This window comes from Leucopleurus acutus (genome assembly GCF_964270905.1).
Source record: "Leucopleurus acutus genome assembly, chromosome: 3".
In the NCBI taxonomy this organism is placed as follows: domain Eukaryota; kingdom Metazoa; phylum Chordata; class Mammalia; order Artiodactyla; family Delphinidae; genus Leucopleurus; species Leucopleurus acutus.
The window spans coordinates 90,784,121-90,810,486 of NC_139145.1; positions in this window are offsets into that span (position 1 = coordinate 90,784,121).

The window sequence follows — 26,366 nt, forward strand, 5'->3', positions numbered from 1 at the left end:
GTAGATATAGATAAAAGTAAATATAGATGGATAGATAAAAATACTGATAAATATGAATGTAGATATTTAACCTGATAAATTTCTCCACCCTAGTAAAATAAACTATCATTTTGATTAATAACGTATATCACAACCAACTGGGAAGTATGTCATGTATGATAAGTGAGAAAACACAAAGAATTAAATTTTGAAATCAGACTCACTCAAGTAAATGATTTTATCATGTATCAAGGATATAAGTAACTACAAATCATTAGTGAAGCAGGGAGAAAACAAGGACCACCAACCATAGCTCTTCAGGTCCTTCTTACCTACATTCAAATGTATTATGGCCAAAATTTTTGTGTTAGTTCTCTAACATATGAATCTACCTTACTTAAGATGAAAGAGCTATTTTGATCATGCAACATCTGTATTTTATAAGCATATAGTCACATAGGTTTTAGGACATTTTCCAGAGAACCATGCTCTATAAATCTTCACATTCCAGGTTACCATAAGCAATCTTAGGCAAATTAGGTACATCCTACTAAAAACATTCCACAGAAAAATCTCTCCTACTAGTAAATAGCATTAGTGTGTTTTTCAGTAGACCTATCATCTTGTACAGATCTGTAAGCATGTTATGTCATCGTCTTTCTTTCCCAGATGGAAATCCCCAGTAATTGAAAAGAAGGGTTTATAGATCTCTCGTGTGACTATTTCCTTCTCATTGAGAAAGAAAGAAAAAAATTGAACAGGTTATATGAACTTTAGAAGATATTCAGTGAATGTCACTTAAATCTATTTGGAAGAGGTATGGAAATGACTGAATTGACTAACTGAACAACTTTCATTTCTGTTGCTCATAGAAAGAATTTATTCTCACACACACACAACATCCCACTATACCATTTTCAAATCATCTAAGATGAACACATGAGAATCTCAAAGGATGTAAAATCAATCTAATAAAGGTCTTTCAGGATGCATGTGAATAAATTAGTGAACTAACATAAAAATTGAATATCTTGATTTTAACTGATGAAAGGTGAAATTTTAAATGTAACTAAATAATCTTGAATTAGTAGAGAATAATAGTGAAATTTACACATGCGTACTTAATTTGAAAGAAGTTTTAAAATAAATTTTTATTAAAATATTTGTAATTTTAATGAGTATATACTACATAGAATATTGAGAAATATCAAAAGGTTATGGCATTACATATATACTATTCTTTATACTTGATTTAAATTCTATAGAGAGTTGATGAATGTTTAATGTTTCTTAAAATCATTTGCTGTAAAACTCTTTTCCTTAAGATCTGATTAGAAATTCATCTGCTTCACAGTTACCTGGGGTCAAGTAATAAATGCATATATAGATGCAATAGTTCCAGATATATCAAATTAAATGTCTCTTGTTGGACTTAGAAAACCTGCATTTTAGCAAGCTTCAAATGTACTTTTATTTTGTGCAGTACAAAGCATGAGGATCATAGAGTCTAACAATGGGCATAATATCATGATATTATAAGCTAATAATAGTCCAGTCCTGAGAATTGAATGAGGTAATCTATGTAAGTTGCTTATCATAGCACCTGGCCATTAGACAGTACTCAAAAAAAATGTTCCTATATAGTGTTCTTAAAAGTCTTAAAATTATCCTGAAAAAATTTTAAGATAAAAATAAGCAATTTAACTGAAGAGTCAAGCATAAAGTGTATGTTTTATCCAAGTAAAATTAATAGAATAATCATATAATTCTTTAATTGTGGAGATGGGCAAGCTTAAACTGCAAACCCATTTTAAAAAAATGTTTCAAAATGTAGAGCTGAAAGATTAAGTATAACAGAAGGCATTAGTAGGAAACATTTTTTAAGTAAAAATAAATATAATCCTTGTTCAAGCATTTGATTAGCCTAAAACTTGTTACTAGAACATTTTAAGAACTAGGAAACAACAGGAAAAGGTACACAAAGAAACAAAAGTGATGAAGATAACGGTTTCAAATGACAAAAATCTCACAAGATTAAGACCATACAGCCAGGAAAGATGAAAAACTAAGTGGGCATATAGTTTAAGATGTACTGTTTAGGCAAAAGAGCCTTATTACCAAGAAATAACCAGAATAGTGAAAAAGAGCGTTATTTGTTGAAGTGGAAACACAACTTTAGAACAAACAAAATAAGCCCAGCAGGGATAAATATATAAAATACATATTTTCTATGTTAAAATGTCAAAATATAAAATCATTTGAATGGAATTTTGTTAAATTAGTGGATTGTAGAATGTAGGGAAGAATTTAAAGATATTTACTATATGTCAAATTCTGAATAGGTCAGTATAACATAGGATGAAGGGAGGGATGGAGGGATGGACAGATGGATGGATGGATGAATAGATAAGAAAATAAAGTGACTTTAAATGGCACACTGTTATCCTAAAAGGGAAATATCAGTGAACTGGCAATAGCGTAAGTTTGAAGCAATCTATATTGTCATGTTACCTTAAAAATATGTGTTTGAATCAAAACTCTAAGCCCTTATTTTCTTTAACTTAATAAGCTATAGTTTTGTAATCAAATAAGAATTTTCCAGTCAATTATTGATATTTTTCCATATGGTTAGTGACCAAGAGGGTCTGGTCTTAGCATTCCCTTCAACTGGGCTAAATGTTAGGCAGGTTTCTTCTTGACTCCAGACCCCTGACCTTTCTTTTATTTGAGCATTTACTTTAGGGAATTTGCAATTGTAAATTCTTTCTCTGCCCCTTTGACATGTAAATCTCCAGTCTCTTGCCAGTTTTAAAACTCAAGAATGTCTTTCTCAAAGACCTGGGATCCACCTCTTTGAAATATAATCATCAGGAAAGACAGAGCCTCTGTTTCCTAGTCTCTGTGGGAGGGTAAGGCCCTAATTCAATAGAAGTCTATTAGAAAATACAGATCTCTTGATCACAGTGATGAACCTCCCCACAATGTCCTCTAGTCCTGTCCACTAAAGCACTTAAAAACTCTCCTATCTCTTATTTCACTGGAGTTGAGTTCAGTCTCTCTCTCCTATGGATTAGATAAATAAACTGACATTGGATATTAGCATAACAATTAGATATGTTATTATTTGATTGTTTGGCATCAGGTAAACCAAGTACTAGTTAAACTATCTACTTAATCCTAAACTAATAAAAAAGGTTCTCTAAGAAATAAAAAAAAGAAATATGGCCAATGTCATTTATATATTGCCTGTGTTTACAAGAGTTTGTATTAAACATGTGTAATGTCAAATGAGTGCAAAATTATCTTTTAATTTTTATTAAAAGATATTTTAATAAAATATTAAATATTTTAAATGCTCACCACTTGAAACTCATAGTTAGGAGTATGTTACCTTTATCTGTCAGTAGGAATAATCTAACATTCGGACTCAATTACTATTTTTATCCTCCAACAGAAAGATATATAATCTTGAGTTCTGTGTAATTAGTATCAGAAGACCCCCAAATTATTTCAGGTGAAGGAAAGGAAAAAATTGCAGCTTTGTATTTGATTTTTTTACTTTAGGAAAACTTTGAAATGTTCTAAAATCTGTAGTGTAGCACATATCATCCTCTGATACCTGGAGCTATTAGATAAAATGATTAAACTCCCATCAATCACTCCCTGTGGCAGCAATAACAATGTTAGTGGAACAGAGCATTGTTACAAGATTAGTGCCTCCTGCTTTGAGAGTAAGCATCTCAGCTTTACCTCATTTATTTTTCATAACTTCCTTGCCTTTGACTCAGCACTTAGGAAGCAGTAGGAGACTATTTTTTCTGATGATGTTCAATGTCATTTAAGTATTATATTTAGGGGTAATAAAAGTGCATAGTAATTGAGAGTCATATTTAAGATGCTAAAATACTAAAGTATGTAAAGAGCTTAACCAATTAGAAACAGTTTGGGACATTATGAAATGGATTTTGATTAATCACTGTTATTTATGCATTTGATGATTACTCTTAAATCCATAGAAGTCCTCTTAATCATAAAATATGTCCAGATTTAGTTTACTTCCTGGTGTCAGCTCCTGGGGAATATCCAACAATCTCCATGTTATCTCATGTATTTTAACATAGAGCCATGGCACTCTGGGCAATATATAAGGAAGTAAAGACACAAAGATCATGTAAGACTTTTTAAAGGTGAATCTGCTGGCAAATATTATTGAATATTCTGTATTAGTCAGGACTACTCAGAAAACAAATTTCCCAAGTACATCTACCAGAAAACAATTGAACCCAGGGATTTGGATACTTATCTAATCTTTGGAAGGGATAGATAAATACAAGTTAGTACATTGCTATTAGGTCTTTGGATTTTAGACCTCGACACTACTACTGCCAAAGAGCCGGAGAAGGTCAAGTTTGCACATGCCACACTCATAACTGGTGACTGGCAATAGATGTGCAGCCCAGTTCTGGCTATCACTCACTTCTCTCAGAGAATTTCTGTCTTCCTTTAGCATCTGAAAATGCTATCAGCCATCCCATTGTCTGATTTTCACACAAGTGCATCTAATTGGTAAATCTTAATTTACATGCAGTATCAGCTACAAATTAAGGTGGAATTTTTTTTAAAACCCTATTGTCTTTGAATAGAAGGAGAGTAGAATGAAGCTGGGGAAGGCAATCCAAGTACTTTGCACACAAACCTACTAAGGCATGCAGAAAGCTTTCCTGTCTGTTGTAAGAATGCAGAGGTGGAGAAAATGAACATTTCATTCCAGTGTTTTCTTGCCTCAAGACAACTTTTCACGATCTCAGCTTCCTGATTGGGATTGTTTGCTCTATTTCCATTAAAAGAAGATCTTCCACAGAATCAGAAGCTCTGAAAATTAGGGCAATAGTATCAAAACTAATAACCTCATGAAATATTGATGGAAAACACAGGATTCAAAACTAGAAGGCTTAGGTTTCATCTGGACTTTGCATTAACTTGTTTGAGTTAGGCAGGTAACTCAGCCTCTTTAGACCAAAATTTCCCTTAATTGAACTCATATTACTGTCACCTACTAGGTTCTACTAAGACCTGGAAGAGTGTGGAGAGGTTAAAACCTTGTATGATTCTCCACTCTTAAAGACATTTTTATCTAGGGGGCAACACAGAATAAGTAATCAATGATTATATCAATGGAAATATAAGTGGTAAGCATGACAAATGCAGGCTGAGATTTTGGGAAGGCTTTAAAATGGGGGTTGCATTTTGTATATGGTCACAAAGATATTTGAGAGAGAACTCACTGTATAGGCAGGTAAGAAAGCCAGTAAAATACAACAGCATGAAAAGTTCCTTCTCTTTTTGAACAGTTTCCTCCTATTCCCTAAGCACCAAATATGGGAAAATTTTATTTATTATTTAATTTTCGTGATAAGAATATTTCTACAGTGAGGTTTTCCTTGATGTCCAAAACTAGTTTACATTTCCATGTTAAAAGTTTTGGAACATCGTGTTCTTCCTTTCCTTTTTTCAAACTCATATTTATGTATGTTTTAGTGTCTGATTTATTTATTAGATCTTAAGCTCTTTGAAGGAATGGATGTGGTTTAATCTTACTGGATCCCCAGCTCCCAAACAGCATGGCATGCTTCATACTCTGCACTTAAGAAATACTTAATTAAATATATGAAGAGGTAAATGAGTTTTTTCTGGATGGCAAGAGAATAGAGAACAGACTGGTAAGGTGGTAGCAGGAAATATAAAAAAATAGGTGGGTTACAGAAATGTTATAAAGCAACTTGTGAAATTAGTTAAAGACTTTAGACTTTATTTAATAGGCAAAGGAGGACTTGTAAGACTTTTAAGCAGTAGGAAGTGATTCTATATGATGTATATTATAACTAGGTAGCTGGTGAGAAATATATTGATTTATTAACTTCTATGTTCACATTGAGGGAAATGACCTTTATGGATTGTTGGGAGTTTCAGCATCTGGAGGAAGAGAATAAATTACTTCTGTCTGGAAGGGAATTCCTGGGTTTTGGAAAAAAAAATTACCATGGTGGGCCTTTTTTTAGACTAATTTAAAGCAAGTGCCTGCCTATTATTCTTGGAGAAAACTGAGATGTCACTATAAATCTGAATTCAGAAGCTGAAGATTGAGAGATATGACTGTGTTTTGTTGAGAAACATATATTAAATTTGTCTTAAGCAGTCTGTGCCCTTGAAGAATTAGAGATGCAGTTTTCATAACTATGCATTAGATCAGATATTACTTAGAATGTAACTGATGTAACTGAATCTATTTAATATGTAAAAATCTAGATTTTGGGAATTGCACTGTTGATTACACTGATTATTTTGTTCTGGTCTCTTGAAGTCAACCACCTTTTGGGTGTGGGATATTTCCTCTGGAGAACACAAGTGTGCTCACTTGAGGCCCTTCTGCTATAGAATCTGAACACTTTATGTGAGAAAGAGAGGATGCTTTTGCTTTTGAGGTCTGAATAATTTGGAAGCTAGGTCTCTGAAAGTAAAGATATAGAAATTGTTATTGGCTTCCTGTTATATAGGAATCTAACTTGATTTAGGAAGAAGCCCTGAGGTTCACTTATTAGGACTTGTTAACACAAGGGGTCCCTGAACACAGTGTTAGCTGCAGTTCATTATTGAACTACAGTCTTGGTCTCTGCTGGGCCTTCGGGAAATAAAGGAAGTGGCTTGGGTCCACACTTGGACAAGAAACAAGGTCCAGTGACTTGATGAGATGGGCTGAGGTTGTCAGAAGTAACAGTGATATAAGTTTGGGTCTGCAAATAATGGAAACATATCAGAGGAACTACCAGAAATTAATTATGAAAGGAGAGGAACCTCAAAGAACAAATGCATCTTCTGCCAATAAAGGCACATAGGCAGAACGTTTATGGCTTCATCATGCTTATCTCCAACCACTTCCCACCTGTTGCTTTGTCTTTAATCCCTACTAACAAATGTGTATAGCCATGCATCTAATAATCCATCAGTATAGTTGTACTTTTATTTGAGATTCAGGAATGGTGGGTGTTCTAATCAAGCTACTTGGCAATGATGGAATTCAATCCCCCACTCGATACATAAACACTGGAGATAGAGACATGAACAGGGAGATAATTGTGTAATCTTCAACAAGCCTTCTTTACAATGAAATGCAGAAAATAAAGAAGAAAACACAACACAATTTCAAGTGGTGGTAAAGTCTATGAATTAGAATGAAACAGAATGAGGGCCATAAAATGGAGAGAGGTCTTCAATACAGAAAATTCAGGAACACTCTTCTTCTGAGGAGGAGCCATAAGAAGAAGTTTGGGTTGTATTTTAAATGTGAAGACAGTGTTTCACATGGATTTGAAACAAGAGAATGAAGTAACATTTATCAAAAGTTCATTCAGGCTGTTGTGTGATAAATACATTGTAGAATACAGGTGGAAATTCAGTCAGTTTGGACACTGCTGCAGTAGATTAGGTAAGAATTGTTGTTGACTCCTGCAGAATGTTAGCCATAATGGTAGTGAAGGATGGTAGAATTTGAGAATTATTTTGAAATTAGGATCTGTATTCACACAAATATACATTTTGAGCCAAAGTGGTTGAATTCATATATTATTTACCTTTCCTTTTTAAACCACAAGCAGTTGGATGGCAATCAATTAATTCATGCATCTTTATTAAACTCATATAATTCAGGAGGCATTCTTTTTAGCTTTTAATATTTTTTCCTCTGTATAACTTCTTTGCAAGCTATTCTTCTTTATTTATTAAATGCCTATGTTACTTATGGTTTTGTTTTCACCCCACATCCTCTTCTAACTGGAAGTAATCTTGAAAAGCCTTATATAGATCAATAAATTCAATAACCACCAAGTGCCTAAAGCTTCTAAAACCTACGTGTTCTGCCCAGTTTTCTTTTCTGCATTCTATATGCCTATATCCAAGTACCTATTAATATTTTGCATTTTGTACTGGCAATTCTCTATTTGTCACTACAAATCCAGTCCCCATTCTTTTCCATCATATCTGTGACCTGGGAAGCTCTACTCTGTGGAGTACTGGGCTCCCTTGCCTCCTGACTTTCTGATGGATTTGGCCAATGAGAGGCATTGTGAGAGATTGAAAAAGACAGGAGAGAGAGATCAGGGTATCATTTCTGCAAACTTGTCAGGTTATTTATTACTCCCTGCTGTGAAGAGGTTTGCAGTAGCTGAATTCATTAATTTCATGGCTCCTGTGAGGCAGCATCACTTCTGGGACTGTATCTCCAACTGAATGCCAATAAAGTCTTCTTTCCTTTGGCCTTTAGGTCCATGAGATGATAACGACTTCCTGTGCTTCCTAGTCCCTGGGTGATTTACTTTCACTCCTAGTCCCATTAATCTTGCCCATTTCTTTCTTAAAACTCCCTTAATTAAATATTTTAATTACTCCTTAGAGAAAGCGTCAACAAACTTTCTTTAAAGGGCCAGATAGCAAATATTTCAGACTGCAAGCCAAGAGTCAAAATTGAGTATATTTTTATATCAAAACTACACGTTATTTTTGACTGTTCAAAATATAATAATTGAATATATTTTTATAATAATTGTCTAGTAATGAGAAGAGTGGGATTAGTTTTTGGAGGGCAGGGGATAACATATTGCTTAACTGGATTTTATGGTTAGTGTTCCCTATCATCAAATTAAATAGAAATGTTCATCTATAAAAACCACTCTTAGCTCATGGTTTATAAAAAATAGGCAGCAGGCCTGATTTGGCAACTGGGCCATAGTTTGCTAACCCCTTCCTTAGAGTGTGCCATAGTTTACTGCTTGGGACCTGAGTAATAAACATCAGGATGCCCAACAGATACCTCAAACTTGTACATCCTTTCATAGCCCTTCTCTTGATAACCAATAACAACATTTACGTCATTCCAGCCAAAATGTTTTCTTCATATGTTCTCCTTTCTCCAGTATATTCTATCTAAAATACAAATTGTGTCCTCACTCTAGTCCTTTAATTTCCTCTCAGCTGCTCACAGTGTTCAGAAAGAAAAGCTTCTCCAGCTTATGCCTTCATTGTTCTTCAACATGCACCCTGTGCTCTAGTTATATGGATCATTTGCAATTCTTTGATGTGACCGCCTTCCTTCTTTTACCAAACTCCTGAATCATCTGTTGGCCCTTTCATTCTTCCTTTCCTGGCTAATACTTCATGAAGCTTTTTGAAGTTACTTCTTCCATAGGCTGAAATTGATAACATTAAAAAAGTCTCTTTATACATGTGTATACCTCCATCATAGGATAATAGGACTGTATTGCAAATGGTGACCAATGTGTAATATCCTCCTGCTATAGGTTCCCCAACAACTAGGACAACTCCAGACACATAGTGGGGCCATAATACATGTTTATAGAATTAATAAGTGAATGAATAAAATCAATGATTTGCTAGGCTAGATCTCAACAATCCACAAAGGCAATGCTGTAATTTAAAAAAATATAAAATATTTGTACTCTATCTCAGAATTCAATCTACCATGTTAATATAGATTGACTGATTTCCTACAAACCCAGAACAAATTACTGCACACACAAAGAAAAATGATGCAATAAGGGTAAGAGATTATCTAAAAGACCATATTTTCAGCCGTTTAAAAGAGAAAGGTCAGTCAGACATGTAAGTTTGGAATTATCCCTTCTGTGAAAGCTACTTTGATCCTAAATAACTTTTGCTGATTATTCAACATAACAGTGGTTCAGAGCCTGTCCTTAGGAGTTAGAAGTGTCCTGATCCCATCCCATCTGATCCTTATCTGCTCTGTGACCTTGAGCAAATTTCTCAGTCTTCCACTCTCCTCTCTTCTTTCAACTATGGAATGAGAATAAAAATAGATCTTGCTTAACAGGATAAGACCCTTAGCATTTTCACTGGTACAGCTTAATCCCCAAATATATTCATTTTTAATTATTGTATCAGTATTCCTGGCATTAATATAACGAAGCACCTACTGAGTAAGAGGAACTAAGCTCTGGAAATATAGAAATAACACTCACTTCAGTGTGTTAGAAAAGAAATCTAAATAAATAAATAAGAGCAAATCAGGGTGAAAGCTATAAAATAAGCAGATAAAAGGGGGCACAACAGAAAAATTGTCAATGTGAAATAGAGTTTTGAAAAGGATCTTGAAAGAAGAATATGAGTTCAGATGGAAACAATATTTCAGGCAATAGCATGATATGTAAAAAGGCCATACATTTATAAAAGCCTGGTAAAGAAAAGTAAAAGTTAAGAAATAAAAAGTGATCGAAGGTTAGAGTACAAAAGTAAAATTCTACTTGGACATCAAGTGGGGTTTACTTTATCTAGGATGTCTCCTCTTACTGTGAGACTGGCTTAGACCCCCAAGCACTACCTTATGTTTATCTTTACTGTCAAACATTTCATACCATATTGAAATTACCAATGAACTCAAGAATAGGAACCTGGGTTCTTTTCAGTGCTGTATCCTCAAAACCCAGCACATAATAGGTGATCAATAAACACTGAAATTGGTGCCAGGCAACTCAAAAGGAGAGTTGCTGTAAAAGACCTAGTAAGAAATAACATTCAGGTAGGGAGAAAGGTCTTCATATGTAACTCTTTTTTTTTTGTTTTTGTTTTTTTTTTTTGCTGTACGTGGGCCTCTCACTGTTGTGGCCTCTCCTGTTGCAGAGCACAGGCTCTGGACGCACGGGCCCAGCGGCCATGGCTCACGCGCCCAGCCGCTCCACGGCATGTGGGATCCTCCCAGACCGGGGCACGAACCCTCATCCCCTGCATTGGCAGGCGGACTCTTAACCACTACGCCACCAGGGAAGCCCTGTAACTCATTTTTGAAGCAGATTCCAACAGCATTATTATATTGTATGAGTTGGACTAAAAGGAGGAATTAATGATTACTTTAATGCAGGGGTTAAAATAAATGAGTACAAGAGCCTTGGAGGTAATGTGCCTTAAAGTAAGATACTGAATTTTTTTGGTTTCTGTCAATCTGAAAATGACTATAGGTGAATATATGCCAAGTAGTTAGTCTGGAGGTGGGAAAGTGTTCAAATTTGGATGTTATTTACTTAATAGGATAAATCATATTAGAATTCATGATATTTCCCAGAAAGTGTATAATAAGAATTTTAAAAATGCTGGATCCTCTGAGAATACAGATATTTAAAGAATGGGTTGCAGAAGGAATGTGGGGAAAGGGCTAAAGTTGTTGAAAATCTTTTTTATTCCAGTGATACTGAAATAATTAAGCTATATCATCAGATAACAAAATTCTACATATTATTGTAAAGATGATGAAATTCAGAGTTAGAAAAGGTTAAATATCTTACCCCAAGGGGATGGCTCCTCCCTGAGTCAAAAGATAGACTCTATGAACCTGAAACTATGTTTTTCACTCTACCGTGCTGCCCATGGGTTTCTCCTGCTATAAAATGAAGAAGTTGTTATCAGACACTTTCTAGGGGCACTACATAACATTTTATAATTGCAGGTAAAGAACCTCTTATTTATATATTTATTACTGTGTCAAATAATGTTCTAAAAGGTTTGTATATATTAATCCTTATTTAATTCTCACAACAAGCCTATAAGATAATTGATACTGTAAGATAATTTTTTCCACTTAAAATTTGCCAGAACTGAGGCATGAAGATATTTGGTGACTTGACCAAGGCCACATAGGCAGGAGCAAGCAGTGCAGCTGTAGAGCCTGTGCTCTTAACTGATAAACTTTATTGCTGCTCTGCTTTGGCAACACTTACTGCAGAATTGTTCAAATTCTTCATCTTACAAATTCATGAATACAGTAGGAAGTAAATCTTGGAAGAGAAAATTTCTAGGCCTTTGAAAAAATAGAAAGAAAATAAGAGCTGGAAAGTGTGAGATGTGACTTAAAAGCCCTATAGATGTCCCTAGATTTGTCGTCATCAAAAGGGAGGCTGTCAATACACACAAATACATACAATACACACAAAATACCAGAAAATAAAGCTTTTGAATTGCCTATATATATATTATATATATATGTTATATATAATATATATATAGGCAATTCAAAAGCTTTATTTTCTGGTATTTTGTGTGTTTATGTTCTTCACAAGTATTTTGAAATAGTTTATCTCAATTGAATAATAATTCAGAAAAATTTTTTGTATGGAATCATTAAAGAAGTTCTGACTGTTCTTAATAACATAGGTACTTTAATGAAGCTAAAAGGGTAAATGAGCAAAGTGGCCTTGAAGGTTGATAACCATGTGTGCATTATATGAAGTATATTGTGTAATGGATAAGAAGATTTTTACTTTGAGCAATTACTATCAGTGTGAGAATTCTATATATGAGCAAATATTTCAATCAAATTTTTCATAACCATAATAATCTAAATACAGTTCTTTGTGACAAATATATAGTTTACAGTTAGTAATTTATTACTAATTTATTACAGTGTAGCAAAATTTGAAGATTATTTACAGCTTTTACAAGTTAATTATGAAGTATTTGATATGTAAATTATAGAAACAATACAACAGGTAATGATGACTCTATCCTTTGAATCAAAAATACACAATATCAAAAGGATCCTATAAATTTTTTCTACCTGAAATATAAATAACTGTTATACCTTCATCAAATTTCTGAGGAAGACTTGTATTTTTATATTGGAAAAAAATGAACTCTACCTCACTGAAATATAAGTTGAGAATATAAGTTGAGAATATCAAGTACTGTGAAGTAAGGTGCACATCTAGGAAACAGGTACTTATGAGTCACTTTTTCTGTTACCATGAGATTAGATGCATGAGATGGAAGAAGACTATCCAAACTGTCACTTGGAACTATGCTGACCTACTTTTTCTTAGAAGCAACATCAAATATGGAAGAACAGCATAAAGAACATTATTTATAACATTTGTTAAAATATCTTCAATAGAATATCTACTTTTAGATAATGTCTTATATGTGGGATATAAATAAATATGGCAAAGGTATATCCCCTACACTCTAAGATTTTCTTATAAGGGAGAGAGACTTGGAAGAGTAGAAGGATTTATGCATGAGTGAAAGGAAACTTTCCTACTGAAAGGAAGGATTGAAAAGCTTAATTTAGGGGATGGGGGGAGCGTATAAGTTTTTGATTACTAAATAACAATTTACCACAAATTTAGCAGCTTAAACAATACCCAATATTCATTTATTTATATCACAGTTCTGTAAGTCTAAAGTCTTGTTGGAGTTGGCTGGTTTCTTTGCTTAGGGTCTCTAAAGACCAGAATCAAGATGTTGGCCTAGATGGGTTCTTATTTGGAGGTCCTTGGGAGAAATTCTCTTCCAGACTTATCCATGTTGTAGGCAGAATTTTTCTTTGCAGCTGTAGGACGGAGAATTCTGTTTCCTTGCTGGCTGTTAGCCAGGGATCTCTCAGCAAATAGAGCCTGCCCACCTTCCTTAGCATGTGGCCCTTTCATTTTTATGTCTAGAAACTGTGGCTGAGATGCTTCTCTTGCCTCAAATCCTTCTGATTTCCTCTTCTTTGTACTAACTGGAGAAAATTCAGTGCTTTCAAAGGGGCTTGTGTGATTAGATCAGTCTCACTTAGATAACATCCCTACGTTACGGTCAACTACATTATAAAAACATGGTATTAAGGGAGTGATATATCATTTATTCACATGTATCTGAGATTAGGGTGTGGAATTCTAAGAGGACTTTTTTTTTCCTGAAGAATTCTGCCAACCTCAGGACCTGTTGGAAGAGTCCTCAAATGATGTAATGTATTAGCTGACCAAAGAAGGAAGATAGGCCTTCAAGAGGTCATTGTATGGAAAAGTATTTTGGATTAAGGAAAAAGCTCAGAAATGCCTAGATCTGAGAATGTACAAAGTGTATTTAGAAAATAAATATTGCAATGTGACATAGAACATATTGTAGCAAGAAACAGGATGAGGGGATAAAAGGTTATAAGGGATCAGGGTTTTGAGTGCTTCTGTGAGCTTCCAAAACTTTGTTCATTATTTGGTATGAAATAAGATAAAATATGTCAATATTTGCAGATACTTGTTTTTATCTGGGGTAATTGAATGAATGAATATATTTCTTTCCATGAACTGCTTAGTATTTATCTTTTTTCTTGAATTAAACCCTATGTTTAGATATTAGCACATGAGGGCAAAATGTCACATATACCTATTAAAAAACAAGAAGCAAGAGTCTCTTAAATATTTTGCTTGGAACTTCTAGATTAACAGACTTAATGATAACATTAGCCTATACCATTCACTAATAGTGAAAAAAGATATGATACTTCAAAAATAATTTCCTTTATTTCAAATTCCTTTCCTATATCACAGATGTTGCCTTTTCTCAAAAGATATTTTAAACTAGACAATTCAATTTCTTCAGGGATTGATTTATAGAAAACTAATCTCTCTGCTTCTGCTCTATGACACAAACTGAAAACAAAAAGAGAAATGAGGAGCTTTTTGATGAAAAAGAAATGTTATATAGTGCTACTATGATATATATAAAGATATGCTACCAGAAGAGAGGGGAACACCTGAACAGGCTGAACCAAAAGTACTGAAACAGGAATGGCAGGAAGAACAGGTGACAGGAGACACATGAAGAACACACACAAAAACTTTGGTTAAAGAAGAGATGAAAATTATCTTCAAAATTTTCCCCAAGAATTTAGAGGAATTGCTGGAAAAATCAGTAAAAAATTACAAAAAAATATTATTAAATGAGCTATCGGTGGTGCTCAAAATGAATGGGAGGGGCTTCTCTGGTGGTGCAGTGGTTGAGAGTCCGCCTGCCGATTCAGGGGACGCGGATTTGTGCCCTGGTCCAGAAAGATCCCACATGCGGCGGAGCGGCTGGCCCCGTGAGCCATGGCCGCTGAGCTTGGGAGTCCGGAGCCTGTGCTCCACAATGGGAGAGGCCACAACAGTGAGAGGCCCACGTACCGCCAAAAAAAAAAAAAAAAAAAAACAGTATTAAGAAACTAAAATATATAATTCAAGAAAATTTATTGGAAGAAAATGAGTGATCCCATCTATTGAATCAGATATAATTCTAGAAATATGAATGTATGAATGTGGCCTTGTGGATTTGCATCATTTTTTTTCAACAAAATGAATCAGTTATATATATACATATGTTCCCATATCTCTTCCCTCTTGCGTCTCCCTCCCTCCCTCCCACCCTCCCTATCCCACCCCTCCAGGCGGTCACAAAGCACGGAGCTGATCTCCCTGTGCTATGCAGCTGCTTCCCACTAGCTATCTACCTTACATTTGGTAGTGTATATATGTCCATGCCTCTCTCTCGCTTTGTCATAGTTTACCCTTCCCCTCCCCATATCCTCAAGTCCATTCTCTAGTAGGTCTGTGTCTTTATTCCTGTCTTACCCCTAGGTACTTCATGACATTTTTTTTTCTTAAATTCTATATATATGTGTTAGCATACGGTATTTGTCTCTCTCTTTCTGACTTACTTCACTCTGTATGACAGACTCTAGGTTTATCCATCTCATTACAAATAGCTCAATTTCATTTCTTTTTATGGCTGAGTAATATTCCATTGTATATATGTGCCACATCTTCTTTATCCATTCATCCGATGATGGACACTTAGGTTGTTTCCATCTCCGGGCTATTGTAAATAGAGCTGCAATGAACATTTTGGTACATGATTCTTTTTGAATTATGGTTTTCTCAGGGTATATGCCCAGTAGTGGGATTGCTGGGTCATATGGCAGTTCTATTTGTAGTTTTTTAAGGAACCTCTATACTGTTCTCCACAGTGGCTGTACCAATTTACATTCCCACCAACAGTGCAAGAGGGTTCCCTTTTCTCCACACCCTCTCCAGCATTTATTGTTTCTAGACTTTTTGATGATGGCCATTTTGACTGGTGTGAGATGATATCTCATTGTAGTTTTGATTTGCATTTCTCTAATGATTAGTGATATTGAGCATTCTTTCATGTGTTTGTTGGCAGTCTGTATATCTTCTTTGGAGAACTGTCTATTTAGGTCTTCTCCCATTTTTGGATTGGGTTGCATCATTTTAAAGGTAAAAAATATATTCTGCAATTAAGTAAAATACAAAATTAAGAACAAAGGAAAAACAGACTAGTTATAAAACTTTTCCTCATTGAGATATAAATATAAAAATATGACTAATTTTCATCAGTAACTGGTAAAGTGAGGAACTTAGAGACAGAGAAAATTACATGTATAATTACATGTATATGCTACTAGTTATATGTATATGCTAGTATATACATATATGTATGTATATAGCATATATGTATATGCTACTAGTTAATTATTAACTAGTTAATTAATCAAAACCAAACACAAATAAGAGGCAACTATTGCAATGAAAGTTAAAGGCTTCAGGAGTGGTAAATGATAGATAGATAGATAGATAGATGATAGACAGAGAGAAAAATGTACATTATTAGAGTCAGTAAAAATTGTTGGCATTTATTGAATATTTAAATGTCATAGTCAATTTTCAGTGCTTACATGTGTGTGACTGTGTGTGTGTACATAATATCATTTAATTATTACATGTCTCAAGAGGTAGTTATTATCACCTTTTGAATATGATGAGAAGGAGACAAATATACTTAGGAAACCTACCCAGTACTCCACAGCTTGTAAGTGGTGGCTCTAGAGATGAGGTACCAGGCAGCCGAGCTCTGTGAACTGGTGCTCTGAACCATTACAAACTGGTGGTCTTAACAAGTATAAACTGGTTCTTAATGGGTGCAAACTTCATCTGAGGAAAGATAGTTAAAATTACAATTTTAATAGCTGTTTATTGGTCACAGTCAAATCTCTGAAACATAACAGATAGTCTTAAAAGAACTTTATACATGGGAATACCTTAATATATGGCAATCCAATAATAACTAAGGAATAAATTAATGATCTTCAACTTCTAACCACTGCCAAACCCACATTCACAAATCTCAGAGGTTCACAGATTAGATTATAACAACTTGTAAATATTTAAATAGTCTTATGACCAGAAAGAGTTTTCAAAGTATTCAAATGAAAAGGCAAACAATTTTACAAAGAAAAGATCAAGAGAATAAATTCTTCAAAATTTAAAAACATTTTTGCCAAACACCATAAAAAGGTACAGTATTAATTTAAAAAAAGTCTAAGTGAATATTGAATATCCATAATCTGTGAAGAGCTTTTAAAATTAAAAAAAACAAGTTGCAATAATTGTAATTTTTCTTAGGAAATAATCAGAATTGAAGGCAGTTTTAAAAATATATGATGTTTATTTTTGAAACTACACATTCACAAATATGGTCAAATAAATGATGATGTGTGTCTGATGGCATATTGTGCTGTCCTAAAAACCATCATTCAAGTAATTTTCCATGAAAGGGTAAAATTCATTGTTTCCTGGTTAAAATGAAAAATGTATGATATATAACTGTATATATGAGTCCAGTCTTTAAAGTAATATTTATGTAGTAGATTCATGCCAGATATATGCACATATTGATATATTGCCAGCGGCTTCATGATTTTGCCACTTTGACAGTGAAGGATCTTAAAACCTAGGGCCCAGAGACCTTGTAAGGGCCATTTCATTTTACACATGACTGGGCTCTTCCTGCTCTAATTCTGAGAAATATTGTTGAGGATTTTTCCTTCCAGATATACTTGTTTCTGTTGTTATTTGATGCCTTACTGGACAACCAACAGGAGGTAACACTGAGTTTACTTCTTTTGGGGGGATCATAGCTGACTACATAATATGTGAGGTCCAGTACAAAATAAAAATGTGGGTTCCATTATTCAAAAAACAGGAAAGCTGTGTCAGTAAAGGTATTAATAAATACACACAGAGAGAGAGAGAGAGAGAGCATGTGTGTGTGTGTGTGTGTGTGTCTGTGTGGGTGTGTGAGTGTGAGAGAGAGTTCAGACACATAAGTTAAATGATGCTTTTTATATTTTATCTGTAATTTCTAGGTGTTTGTAGGAGGATATTTTCCCACAGAATACTTCCAACTACCACACTATTCTTGACAAAAAAATACTTAGTCGATCTAAGAAAGATACGGAAAACTTTATTTGAGCCAAATTGAGGATTATAACCTGGGAGCAGCTTCTCAGAAAGCTCTGAGAACTGTTCCGCCCATTAGAGGTCAAAGCACAGTTACCTAAGTCTTTGAGACAGAGGGTGTACATTAAATGACATATCATTGACAGTTTACACAATCCAGAGCTACAGGTACAAAGTGAGTAGTGGGTCATGGGTCATCGTGGCCCCTTACAAGATTAAGAAGAAAGGTTATCTCTTAAGAAGTTATCTTGTTGAGGCTAGGAGAATGTTGCTCTTTATAGTTGAGCAGGAATTTCTGCCCATGGGGAGGTTTGGTCGATGCATAATGCACATACACAATGCACAGTAGAGGAGAGACGGAAAAAATGTTAATGTTCAAATTTTCTTTGACTTTCCTTAGAATACAAATTTTTATTTCATCACTATTCTAATATTTTTTTAAAAGCTATTTGATTTTGTTGATCCTTTCTCCTACTTACTTTATGTTTACTTTATTTATGGCATAGTTTCTTGAGTGGAATCCTTAGATCTTTTATCTTCAGTCATTTTATGTATTGTTTTAAAAAATGAATTCCTACCTTGTATGAGGAGACATGAGCCCTTTGTTTCCTATGGCCTGCATTGTCCTGTGACCGCCCTGAGTGTGTTAACTCAGCAGGTTGAGCTATTCAGGAGGAACCACCAGCTTTCTGATCTCCAGCAGAAACAGGTAGTAGTAGGCTACTTCTTCTACATGATCGACTTGATTGCCTAGTGTTCTTCTGGTTGTTAAAGTATCCTCCCCCTCAGCCAGTTTCTGATGCAATCATTACAAGTTCTCATGGTTACATAGTAAGTGAGGCACAGTTGTCCACCTCCTAACTTCACTGAAATTATGTAAAATGTTACTTGGGTGGGTTCCCTCTCTTGAGCACTTATGTTTGCTTCTGAGTTTTGTCTCCCCTATCTGGAATAATAGAGTAAAAACTTTGCTATAATTGTCACTTCAGTTTTATTCCTAAATTTTGATATGTGATACTTCTATTGTTTTGTCATCCCTATATTTCATAATGATTTTCTCTATAACACATTGTTTGTTTAGACTTATGTCTTCACTTGTAAATATCTAAAATAATCTCCCTTTCTATTTTCATTTTTACTTTCTAATTTCATTTTATTTTGTTTAATCCATTCATTTTTATTTTTGTTATGTTTTGAAATATTTCTAATATGTGTTTTTTCTGTGCATCATTTTTTAATCTTTGCTTCTCCCACTTTCTACTTTCATGACTTCCTGATTTATTTGTATTTGTTTATTTGTATATGTATTTTTATTGATTCTTTAATTGTGCTTTAGAATTTTGACAGGCTTATGGTAGAATGAGAGTAATCGATCATTAAATCATACATCGTTGAAAAGAATATGAAATAATTAGGCATATAATGGTTTTTACATACAGTAAATGTAGAATATGCAAAATATAACTAAATTTGGAAGAAAATATTCGACAGAACACTAAAATTAATTAACATAAAAATTGGGTGAAAATGTCTTCTTTGGAGATAGATTCTAGTCTTTTGTGGTTTACTCTATTTTAACTTGTGGTCTTCTAGCTTCAACTGCTTTTGATAAAAAAATTACTATGGTAATTATTAGAAATAAGATCAAGTCATATAATAAACATATTGTGAATTAAATAGAGGTTAATCAGTTGTAAACATTCATAGCACAATATATTGAGGGAGGAAAAAGAGCAGAATTATAATTAAATTTGAGTGAGACTGTTTCATTTTTATTTTAACAGTCATTTCAATTAGGTTCCCACTAAAGTGGTTGTTTTGATAATTCATTTTTAAAAATCTCATTTTAAATAATTTTTAAAATCCTATTTGGCCATAAAGAAATTACCAGGGATGCATTCACTTGATTGCATTATTGCAGAGATTGCATTATTTGAGGGACTTAACATAGCTTTTGAAAGAAAATGTAAAAATTGACATTTCTCTAAATGTTCAGTTATAATGTTACAAATATAGTAGGGCTGAAATTTAATAATTTTTAAAGAAAATGATCACACCAAAACTTAACATGCAAGTACAAGTGACAATAAAGAAAGAAAAATCCTATTTTTAAATCATATTAGACAGACAATAATACAGTTTGACATAATTTGCAGTTGAATAAAATTAATGTATTCACTAACCAGTTGTTATCAGCAGCACATTAATTGTAGTATAAAGCATGTAAAAATTCAGCAAATCCAAAAAGTAAAATTTCTATAGCGCTTTCATTGATAAAATGGAAATTCAATGAATATTTTATTATCTATTTTCTACAAAGTATATTTAGTACTTCTCTGTGGGAAATATAACAATGAATAAGGTATAATTACTGTCCATCAGTAATTTAAAGTTAAATGTGACAGAAAACTTAATTATAAAATATCACAATTTTAAATTAATATTATATATGTTACAGAGCATATGCTGTATAATATTTGTGTTATGTGCTTTATATATATATAATGTATAATACTTGTTTTAAATTTGTGATAATTTTATAGTCAAGTTTTTCTATCTCAGATTCTAAATTATTGGGGTTAGTGCCTGGAGGTGCATATGTGGGGAGCTTCAGATGTGGTGTTAATATTCAGTTTTGTTAATTTCTTGATCAGCTTAATGGGTAGATGGATGTATTCAGTTAGTAAAAATTCATTAAGCTGTGCATTCCTGATTTGTGCACTTTTATGAGTGTATATTTTATTTCAAAAATACTTTACTTTAAAAAATACATTTATATTACTGAAAGAGATTCAAAAGTTTGAATGTTCCACTAAAACTTGTTTGAAACAGTCCCAAATACCAGCTGGACAGGTAGAGGAAAAGCTTTATTTCTGTGGGTTTGTTGCCTAGTATAGCAATTTATGATATTCCTGGCCAAAGACTGGGGTCATCAGAGAAACTTGTATATTGTAGTCCATTAAAAGTAAAGTGAAACATTTAATTTTTCACCTTGAAACCAGAAGTTCTCACATAGTATTTTTGATTTTTAAGTATTTGGATGGGTGACATAATTAAAAAGATGTATTGTTTCTTCATGGTTTTAGTTGCATGCTCTCTAATTGTGTCCACATTATGTGCCCAACTTTACCCTCTTGTAAAATTATGTTGTGGACCATCCAGAAATGAAATTCAGGCATAATCTAAACATAGACATTTTCTTCATTGGGTAGAGTGATTGTTTGCTACTAACATAAATCTAAGTGAGAAAAGCTTGACTCATCCATTATAAAGGAAAATCGCAGCACAATATCTTTCATTATCTTTTTCCAGATCTTTCTCTTTACTTATATTTTGCTGTTTCTTAATCTATCCTTTGAGGTTAGAGGAATTCCAGTAATGACAGAAGTCAGTTCTCTTCTATCACTGTTTTCTCTCAGGGTCTTTGAACAATGAAACACTCCCTTGTCACATGTGAATCAGCAAATATCAGATGAATTAAATGATAAATAGGTCATGTAGAAATTCTAAAAAGTGATGTGTTAGTATAAACTCATCCACCAGGGATGGAATTGGGCCTATTAGGGTGGTTAGGATTTTGGTAGACAGAGAAAAATAGAAGATGCTTTCAAGGGAACTGTCAACTTTAGCAGAGGCTGAAAATTTCAAAATATCACCAGTATTCCTAGTTTCACAAAATCTGGGGACCATTGTCATCATCTCCCATATCTGAGGTTTTTCATTAACTACATTAATTTCCTCTTTCATAATTTTGAAACAGGCAGAGACAACATGGAAAGTGAGGCCCATAGGCTGTGGGAAACTACTTCAGCTACCTTTATTGGCTGGCCAAAAAGTTCATTCGGGTTTTTCCATTAAGATATTAACACTTTGGCCAACCCAATATTTATTATAGTGAAAAATTGTATATTTTAAAAGATGCATTATTTATGTTCGTATACACCACACTACCCACTTATACCACACATATTCATTAAATGAATAAACTGACTGAATCTTGTAATATCTTATAAATTCCCAAGTAATGTTAATAGACCTTAACGCAGCATTTAGGATTTGGGTTTTTTTTTCTGTTTTTTTTTTTCTTTTTTTAAAATTTTATTTATTTTTGGCTACGTTGGGTCTTTGTTGCTGCCTCGGGGTTTCTCTAGTTGCAGCGAGCGGGGGCTACTTTTCATTGTGGTGCGCGGGCTTCTCATCTCAGTGGTATCTCTTGCGGAGCACGGGCTCTAGGTGTGCGGGCTTCAGTAGTTGCCGCAGGCTCAGTAGTCGTGGCGCATAGGCTTAGTTGCTCTGTGGCATGTGGGATCTTCCTGGACCAGGGCTCGAACCCATGTCCCCTGCGCTGGCAGGTGGATTTTTCAACCACTGCACCACCAGGGAAGTCCTAGGATTTGTTTTAACTTGATGGTAATTGATGAATTGTAGTGCAAAAGCAAGAAATGTATCTTGAAGTAGAGCAGACTTGGATTTAAAGAGCAGCTAATAGCTATTTTTCTAATTTGTAGAGTAAAATTGTGTAGATATTTAGGTTAGAAGCTTTACATTTAACAACAAATGACTTTGTTGCTTTGGCACTCACTGCATAAGCTATTGCATAAGGAATTTCAGAAAAGGGGGTGTCTTAATTATACCAAAAAAAAGTATGTATAAATATAATCATAAGACTTTTTCCATTAGTCTGTTTGAAGAGCTAATCTGCCTGAAGAAGCAATTAAAATGCTTTCATTTTAAGCGTATATTAAATAAATCAAATATGATGTAAACATTCATTATAGATTTATTTTGATATTTGTTCTGCATAAATTACAGATATATGCATAATTTTATCTTTAAACATCTAATAACGTTTGATAATCAGGGCACACAACCATGCACTGTAAGTGTTGATGTTTGGCTAATAAAATGACTGTTTCATTGCCTGATTTATAAATAAACCAAAGAGATCCATTAGCAAAGCTATTCTTTTTTTTTTTTTTTTTTTTTTTTTTGCGGTACGCGGACCTCTCACTGTTGTGGCCTCTCCCATTGCGGAGCACAGGCTCCAGACCCTCAGGCTCAGCAGCCATAACTCACGGGCCCAGCTGCTCCGCGGTATGTGGGATCTTCCCGGACTGGGGCACAAACCCGCATCCCCTGCATCGGCAGACGAACTCTCAACCACTGCGCCACCAGGGAAGCCCAGCAAAGCTATTCTTTAACTTCTTTTGCCTGCAAATATCTTTTTTTAGCTTTATTACATTTAGAATTTATATTACTGATTTGTTGATAATTCCCATCAGTATCACAATTTTTCCATCCATCAGTATGATCGTATTTTTAGGTATTTGGATTGCATGAGAGACTAATTTATTTTACTTTTCTTAATTTTGGCCATCTTTATTCAAACTGCCAAAGAGATATTCTCTAGGTGTTCCAACTCAAAGCCAGGGGTTACTTGGGCACTCAGTCTTAGTATGTGATCTAATTTCAAAACGGAGGGTATGTGCAGTATATCTTATTGGCACTTTTCTGGCCAATAAGATAGGTAGGAAAGTCTGCTGAGGTGGTGCAGTGTAAAGATGATACCTCACACTGGGAAAGAACCCTGCCTCTTTATTACTACATGTGCTAGAATAAGGATGTGGTATTTGGACCCAAAGTGGCAATATTGTAACCATCAGGGGGGGAAAGGTGATTAAAAAAATTGTAGATGTAATTGCAATGACATAATATTATTGAGTTATTAAAACAACCTGGAACTGCCTAACTCTAGCTTTTCTTATAGAAAATACGTAATCATTTCATTGCTTAGGCCAGTGCTAGTGAGATGATTCTGTGATTTGCAGCTGGATGCATCCTAATTGCTGTAAACTTTTTGGTAATCTATACATAACTACCCACATCAGTTTTTTTTTCCTTTAATAATTAACTTCTGGGAAGATTTTTATAAAATTTTACATAGATAAGAAGTTATTGTTTGGCATGAAAGCACCAGTAAGTGTACCATTGAGTTTTCTGTAATAGCTTGATAATTCTTTCTGCCCCCATTAAGCAGCAGAAATACTATTTTCCTCCTGATAGCCAGGATAAGTAACACTTGTGAGCATAGTAACTCCTTTCTTTGACTCCTGGACTACTGGTATGAGGAGCACAAGATGGGAGATGGCATTACGTTTAAGTTTAGCAAAACCCCCTACCATGGCTTCTGATAGAAGCATTATTCCTCTCTGGGAACTAGGAACTCTAGTTCATCCGAGATAAAAATTATGGGGAAGGGAAGCTTACATTTCTCAGGTGAATCACAGGGAAGAATGATGAGCAGGGAATCTTTGTTGAAGACACAGCATTACACTGATCAGGGATATAACACCAATTCATTAGTTTAAAATATATACCATGTCTAGGAGGATAGCACTCCAATCCCACAGTGCTTCCAGTGGAACCATCCACAGGGTCATCCTCTCAAAGAACAAGCTGTTGTACTTTCCAACTCCTACCACCAAGAAAGAGGCACATGACTTGGCAGGTCAGCTTGAGTTTTGGAGATGGTGTCCACCACAAAGGGAAATATTACTTAAGCTTATTCACTGGGTAATTTGGAAGGCTATCAGACTTGAGCAACATCCAGATCAAAAGATGGCATTTAAAAATGTATATACTCTGATATAACGTAGCATGCTACTTAGGCCGTATGATTGAAACAAATCTGTGGTTTTAGAGGACACAATGGTAGAAAATGTGCTGTGTGGAGTTTCTGCCAAGTTCTTTACACTAATAATATTTACATTATCTCTGATAGTTAAGTGCAGTCAACAGGTCTCTGCTATTCCAGAACTCTGTCTTTGCCACTGACACCGTCAAGTCAAGTTCCGCAGCAGATATCCCTATAATTAGCCCTGGCCTACAGAGGAACACCACTGTTGAGCTTCTTAGTGATAATAATGCTCCCTTCACTAGTGCGTTTCTTATTGTTTTGGTGAAACACACACAATGAATTGGGTATTCTAGTCTTACATAATAAATCTGTCCTAGTGTACTTGTATCTCAGAGTATGTTCCTAAATACTTTGTCAAGGCAGTGGCAGAATCTCCACTTTATTAACTATGGACCATCATTGTACCCACATGTTCCTACCAGGATTTTAAATACTGAAGAAGGAGAAAGGCCTCCACTGTCACTAAATTCTTGCTTATCCAGCCTTATATTCCATCCTTGTGGTCCTCTACATTCAAAATCATTTTCCCATGAATGTTACTCTAGTACCTTCCAGTACTTATTAGTCGTTATTTCAGTTCCTTTCATGATTAAGCTCTTATTTCCTGGATCAGACACAATACTTCTCCAGTTATTCCATGTTGAAATTTGGCCCTACTTATTTATCTAGAAACAATTAGGGGTAGTGATTTCAGACTTTGAATAGAGTGAGTATTACCTTGCAAGACATCATGTAAAGTCTTTGCATGGTCATAGTCAAGGGCAGGCCTCTTGATGACTTTTGTAAGCTCAGAGGTTCCAGGGAAATCTGGTGGCTCAAAGTTCTCAAGTATTTCAGTGTAGGTATCCTTACTTCAGATCTCAGGGTCCTATTCCATCCATATCCTTGTCCTTAATTTAGTCTCAGAGGCTTGCCAGTGCTCTATATTCAGCTTTATTTGTAGCATTTTTCTTCTTATAATCAGGGCTTAAGCATGAATTTGAGCACAGACTTGCCTTTTTTTAAAAAATTTATTTATGTTTTATTTATTTTTTGGCTGTGTTGGGTCTTCTTGCTGAGTGCGGGCTTTCTCTAGTTGCGGCGAGCAGGGGCCACTCTTCCCTGTAGTGCACGGGCCTCTCATTGCGGTGGCCTCTCCTGTGGAGCACGGGCTCTAGGCGCGCGGGCTCAGTAATTATGGCTCGCGGGCTTTACAGCGCAGGCTCAGTAGTTGTGGCGCACGGACTCAGCCGCTCCGCGGCATATGGGATCCTCCCGGAGCAGGGATCGAACCCGTGTCCCCTGCATTGGCAGGCGGACTCTCAACCACTGTGCCACCAGGAAAGCCCCAGACTTGCCTTTTGATGCCAGAAATCAGGGTCCCTTTACAATGTGATAGAGGCTCTTCTGTAACTTTTGCACCAAGCTGACTGACCTGAGCTTGTTTTCTTCCATCCTTGCTTCAGTGATACTTAATAACAACCAACTCCACATTCCTTATAATTACCGCTACCTCCGTATCTCTCCATTGTTAGAGATATTACATAAGTCACAGATCTCCTTCCACATCTGTTATATCC